Source organism: Branchiostoma belcheri, unplaced genomic scaffold (genome assembly GCF_001625305.1).
Source record: "Branchiostoma belcheri isolate BF01 breed outbred unplaced genomic scaffold, Haploidv18h27 scaffold21, whole genome shotgun sequence".
NCBI classification, from domain to species: Eukaryota; Metazoa; Chordata; class Leptocardii; order Amphioxiformes; family Branchiostomatidae; genus Branchiostoma; species Branchiostoma belcheri.
In genome coordinates, this window is record NW_017803602.1 from 2251649 (window position 1) to 2257451 (window position 5803).

Sequence of the window (5803 nt, forward strand, 5' to 3'; positions counted from 1 at the left end):
TAAAAGTCCAGAGGGATTAAGTGGGTTGATCATGACCTGGGCGTGACCGGTGAAGTTTCCCCAGTTGAGCCATCTTTTTACCGCCGGTAGGTCAGATATCCTGCCGCTTTTCCTTCAGACAAACAAGGTGTTTCCGCCGATAGACACTCCTGTCGTCTGTAGATCCCACACGCAAGGAGCATTTTCAGTCTGAGAGACATACCAACAACTACAAGTAACTATGTAGTCAGGCATGTTGGATTCACATTGCGTTCACATGATACCACAGGTATCACATCATCACTACAAGCCATGGTTTGACTAGTATGTGATAATATCAGTCTCTGTCGGATTGCTGTCTTCACTAACAAATTCTTTAAGATTTTGCAATTTTTCCGATCCGGCAACTGAAGGAGTGTGATATACACTCATGGAAATGTCGTGAGCACACAGAACAGGCAACAAGTCGAACTACGAAAATTTCCCACAATATTGTGACAGAACAAGACGATTTGACACCTGTATGCTCGGCACGTACAGAACTAATGACACGGGTCACAGCAAAATGGGCCAACTTTTCTCGAATTGTGCCGAGGGGATTCTATGAAAACCGAATACATCAATGGAAGGGAAGCTGGGGACTAAGACGTAATGGAATTCCTGAATGGTGGTAGTAACAATGGTACCGAATATCAATGGATATAGCGACCTGAGGCCGTCAATAGAAAAGTGCTGCCAACGTTGGAAATGAACAACAAGATAGAAAAATAGTCGCCAATTCTTCCAGGTTCTTCTTATTAAGACTGATCAGACAACTTGTTGTTGTGCCTTTCTTTACCCTTAGAAATAAATGTGATTACCCGGTTTTAACGTTACCTGCATGTAGTTGTAGGATAGCAAAATAGGTCGCAGACATTTACGAAATAATGTGATAAAATAATCTTTTCAGGACTGTATACGTAAGTGTCTTTCTTCTTCCTTTGGCATATCACTGTCCCTTTGGGAAATGTTTGTGTTTATTTTCATGAATAAATGGATTGAAGGAAGAATGATGGCACTTATATTACCAAGTCCCGCCAGGGGGAGATCTTTGTGCCCTTAATGACGTTATGAGTGGGAAACGCGCGGATTAAAATATTAGATCTTCTAAGCTCGGACAAGTTTTTCGAGAACAATTATGTGAATCTTTAGCTTCTTCTTATATTCACAATTGTCTTCTGTTAACTTCCGAAATTCTAACTCAAACGCTATATTCTCCGCTTATGTGTTTTATTCACCGACATTGTACTGTCAGGACTGTTGTACATGTATGTGCACCGTGGGGTCAAACTTTCGGCTGATTACTTTAAAAAGTCGATTTTATCTTAACCTATGATCTTAATCTACAAGAAAAATCTTAGATCGCCACAGGAAACTGATTCACACGGCATTCCTCCGTGTGGCACAGATGTGGATTATTCCGGCGACACTGTACACTTCTACTTCCGAGGAGTCATTTCAGCAAGTCACCCGGCCTGTGTTTACAGCCATGTACAGCTGACAGGCGCTGTCAGAAACACTGCGGATTTTATTATTAGACGGTTACCGTCTGTAGAGAAGGTTTGGTGGAAAGAACTGAACCGGAGCGGCTGTGTCCTACCACAGTCCACAGTTAACGCCCTCTTCAGGGGTTTCACGCTGTACCGGGATCAGAGACGCCAGCTCTTATCAGCTGCCTGACAGTCTCTCCACAGGAAGCCCCAACTTCCCCTTCCACAGCCTCGCAAATATAGCCAGGAGGGAGACTCGGACAACTGGGATCGCAGTTCTCCAGGTTACATACGCAACCACCGGCTTTCACAAGATTTATGCGGGATTTACGCTTCCACGTCTGGCTTCTGTACATTCTCGTCATACGCTAAGTTAGTGCCAGGTCTTTGGAGAATGTGCCACCCGCGACAGTTTGGGATAAGGATGGCGCACAGTCCACAGCTTCTCGTCGTGCTAGTCCTGCTGGCCTCACAGGGTAAGTCGACTCCTTCCACAAATCTGCTAGGAATTCCCTCTTCACCACCGTGGTCGAGAGACTCTTGGCTTTTATGGCTTTTACAAGTAAGACGAAGTGGAAAACATTAACAGTCCTTGTACAATTACTATGGTGTACGTGGTTGACATAGCAACACAAGAATGATTTTGTGGTACTGACATTCTTGTCTAAACGGCAAGAGATTGTTTTCTAACATACGTTTACAGGAAAGTGTGATTCATAATAATTTGGCTGTGCTCCCTCAAAAAATATATGTTCCAATATTGCGGTCGAATGGTATCATTTTGTCTGTAAAGTGTCTTTAGCGTTGTGTCATCCATTCCAAATCTTACAGTCATCTACACGAAAATATCTTATATCTGTACGTGGCAAAAAGCTGAATACAATAAATACGTCGTGACGTTTACGTGCCACCTGAGCATACATGTATTAAAATAATATATCAAAACTGACAGAGTTTGTGCGTAGAAAATATTCCCCTCTCCACAGATGGCAGGGTGGGGAGGGGGTTATTTTGATCGCTTGCAGTGTTTTGGTGGCCGGTTGGCTGGGGGCAAGGCGACCTTTGATGGGATATATGATTTCTGGTAGGGCGGGCCAGTAGGGATTAGGGCGGCACGCGCAGGACTAGCCTAGAAGACCTACATAGCCCAGATCCTCGGCTTCAACCAAGGACAACATAGCCCACAAGTATATTTTGCAGCAGGCTTCCAGCAACACAGGGGTCTCTGTGACAAAATTTTCTTGGCGGGGCGCGATGGCCCTGGGGCCTAGGAGCTGGCCTGTGTAGCCCTGGAAACCACCTGGTTTCCAGGCTAGCACAGCGCGGATTCTTGGGAGCATGTGGCGGGACGAAACTTGGCACCCAGACCGCAACATGCATGTCGTTTAACGTAATGGCAATGTAACCAGAGGGGATTACAAACTGTAAGTGATGTGATTGTGGTGCGGTGCGGGATGTCAAATCATAGTCTCTAATCCGATAAGCATGTTTACTGTTGCGTTGTTGTTTTTATCGGTAACTAAAATGTTGTACTTATCTGTGGTGGTCTTCTGTCGGTATTTTGATATCAAATGAGATAGCGATCATCTGCACCACGTCTAGGGTCAAGGTTGATATGATGGATTGTGACATAGACAAACGCTGCTGACATTCTCCTTAACACAGCCGTATTGTGTGAAACTCGGCCTGGGGTACTGAACTATGCGGTTAACCATGTACAAGGAATGACAAGGAAAAAAGGAACGGTTGACGAACAAGATGTTTAACAAAGAAAAAAAATGAAAATTACGTCTTTGCTGGAGTAATTTCCCTTACCGGTAGCGTATCAACAAAAAATGGAATAATAAATTTCATTTTGGCGCGGTTTCAAAATAAGATGTTACTTTGCAAAAAGGAAGTCGCCGAATAACGTGCCAACTTACACATATACAAGAGGGTCTGCGTGCCTTTTCCACAAGGCGTATTTCCAATTCAATCGTAGCCGGCCGCTTCAATTCAACGTTAAGTGTTGTCTGGAAATTCTTCGTGAAGCGTTGTTGGTCACTTTTGTTCCAATTTACTTCTGTGCACATTCTGTAACAAGTCTTGTATTGAAGATGAATCGCATTTTATGCTTGACTGTAAATTATATGATAACGAACGTAAATCACTGTTCAGTTCAATTAAGCTCGACAAAAAATGTAAAACATTATCAAAGGAAGACACTTTTAAATATATTATATCATGTACAAATATAGACGTCATCAATGAAGTATGTAAGTATATTTCAAAATGTTTCAAAAAGAGAGAAGAAGCCATTAGAACTTAGATCAATATCACTTATATATATATTTCTTTTTTATTTTTATTTTTAGCATTGTATACCTTAGACCTAATGTTAGCCTTTCTTTATTACTATTGTTGTAGTACTTCCTAGTACATTGTACTTTGTACATCTGTGCATTTATCCCCCCGGGGAATGAACATGCAATAAAGTTTCTCAATTATTATCTAACGCCAGAGTAGTATACTCGCCAGATATTGGCAAATCACCCTGGAGAGTCCGGCGGCGTTCGCATATTAGCCTATGAAAGAACACAAGAACAACTTACCGGCCATCCTGAATTTACTGTTAGACGTTTTCGCCCTCCTAAATTTACCGTTAAGCGTTGCCAGGATTCCCCCATGCAGACCCTCATACAAAAGAGAGGGTGTATGTGATGACTACATGCAAGCATTCATTCGATCGGGTTACACCAACATGGTGTACGTTTCCGTTTGGTGATAGTGATACGCACTTGTGAATTTTTGTGATGTTATAGTTGGAAAGACGTGTGCATTGTCAACATACTTGAGAGCAGGGTTTGGGGCCTCGTTAGGTTAAACCACCACTCGTCCCACAGCCCTTCTGAAATATATTTTACACATAACCTTCAGTTCCCCAAAGTTACATGCGCCGGCGTATTACACCTTAAATGTCATGGCTAGATTGCTGGATATCCATGTCACCACGTGTAGGAAATGAGATTACTTTCCGGAGCGAGTTGAACATGATTCATTAAGATAATTGTGCATGTCCATTTGATGGATTGTGGATCGCTGTCAGAACGTGGTCACAAGCTAATCAGTCAGGTTCACTTGATATCGGCGTGAAACTCTAGGAGACAGTCTGCACTGTAAACCAAGGTCTTGTATATGTTTTGAGTGTCTAGAAAAATGAAATAAAAAAAAAACATGACAAGAATAGCAGTTCAAGATGAGAGTAAAGGGTTTTAGATTACAATAACCAATTTTCCCCAACTTTTCATGTGGTATCGCGTGGTATACGTAGGTAACTTTCTGGGCTCAGCAGGCCTTTGTGGAAGGCACTTCACTCATGAAAATTAGTACCTACATTCAGATGGAAGACATCGTCTTTGATGGCACATAAAGTGCTCGAGGAGAGTCATACCTCGCGCACCACAATTCTAGTATATTCTATGCGTATAATGACTGACTCCAAGGTGAGTCCGTTAGATACAGAACATGACAATAGGAAATAGTGATACTATAGCTAATAGTCTATCATATGATGACGCTTCTCCTGCCCGACGTGTGTTGCCTACAGGTGCATACAGCCAGTCTAAGCCTGGTGACTGTGATTTTGACAGCGGCTTGTGCGGGTACACACAGGACAACACGGACGAGTTTGACTGGAGACAGTGGTCGGGTAGAACGGGCACGGGGATGACGGGGCCCAACGGTGACCACACCACCGGCTCAGGTTTGAACGTTGAATATGAAATATAGCTGATATTTTATTCCGTCAAGCTATGAAGCCTCCTCTTCCTTCACAATACAACCACCTGTGTACCGCATTATCGTAAGACGTGAACAGGACTGTATCTTTAGAGATAAAATAGGTTTTGTCACTGTCATTTTCCATCCAAATTTGGAATTTAACATTCGTCTATCAGACGATTTCTTACGTATACTGTGGCATTGTAGAGGCTACATCCCTGTTTATATTCAGTACAGTTAGTAAAAAAATTTCTGAGAAAAGACGTTGTTATTCATCTGGCACACACACAGGAAAGTACATGTACATCGAGTCGTCCAGTCCACGTACAGAAGGGGACAAGGCGCGACTCATCAGTCCCATGATGCAACAGGTGGGAGCCAGGTGTCTGGAGTTCTACTATCATCTGTTTGGTTCCCACATCGGTAAGTTCCACTTCTTTGGAAGACGCTCAGCTTCATTTCTTTTTCATTGTATCGACTCTCAGAAGTGGACTCTCAGAATAGGGAAGGCTGGAAACCTCTCTGTGCCCCGTATA

At 42.9% G+C, this 5803-nt stretch overlaps 1 pseudogene; it reads left to right on the forward strand.

Annotated features, from left to right (window-relative positions):
- The first annotated feature begins 1442 nt into the window (after positions 1 to 1442).
- The window catches only part of LOC109469635, an 11852-nt pseudogene continuing 7491 nt past the window's right edge, over positions 1443 to 5803 (forward strand).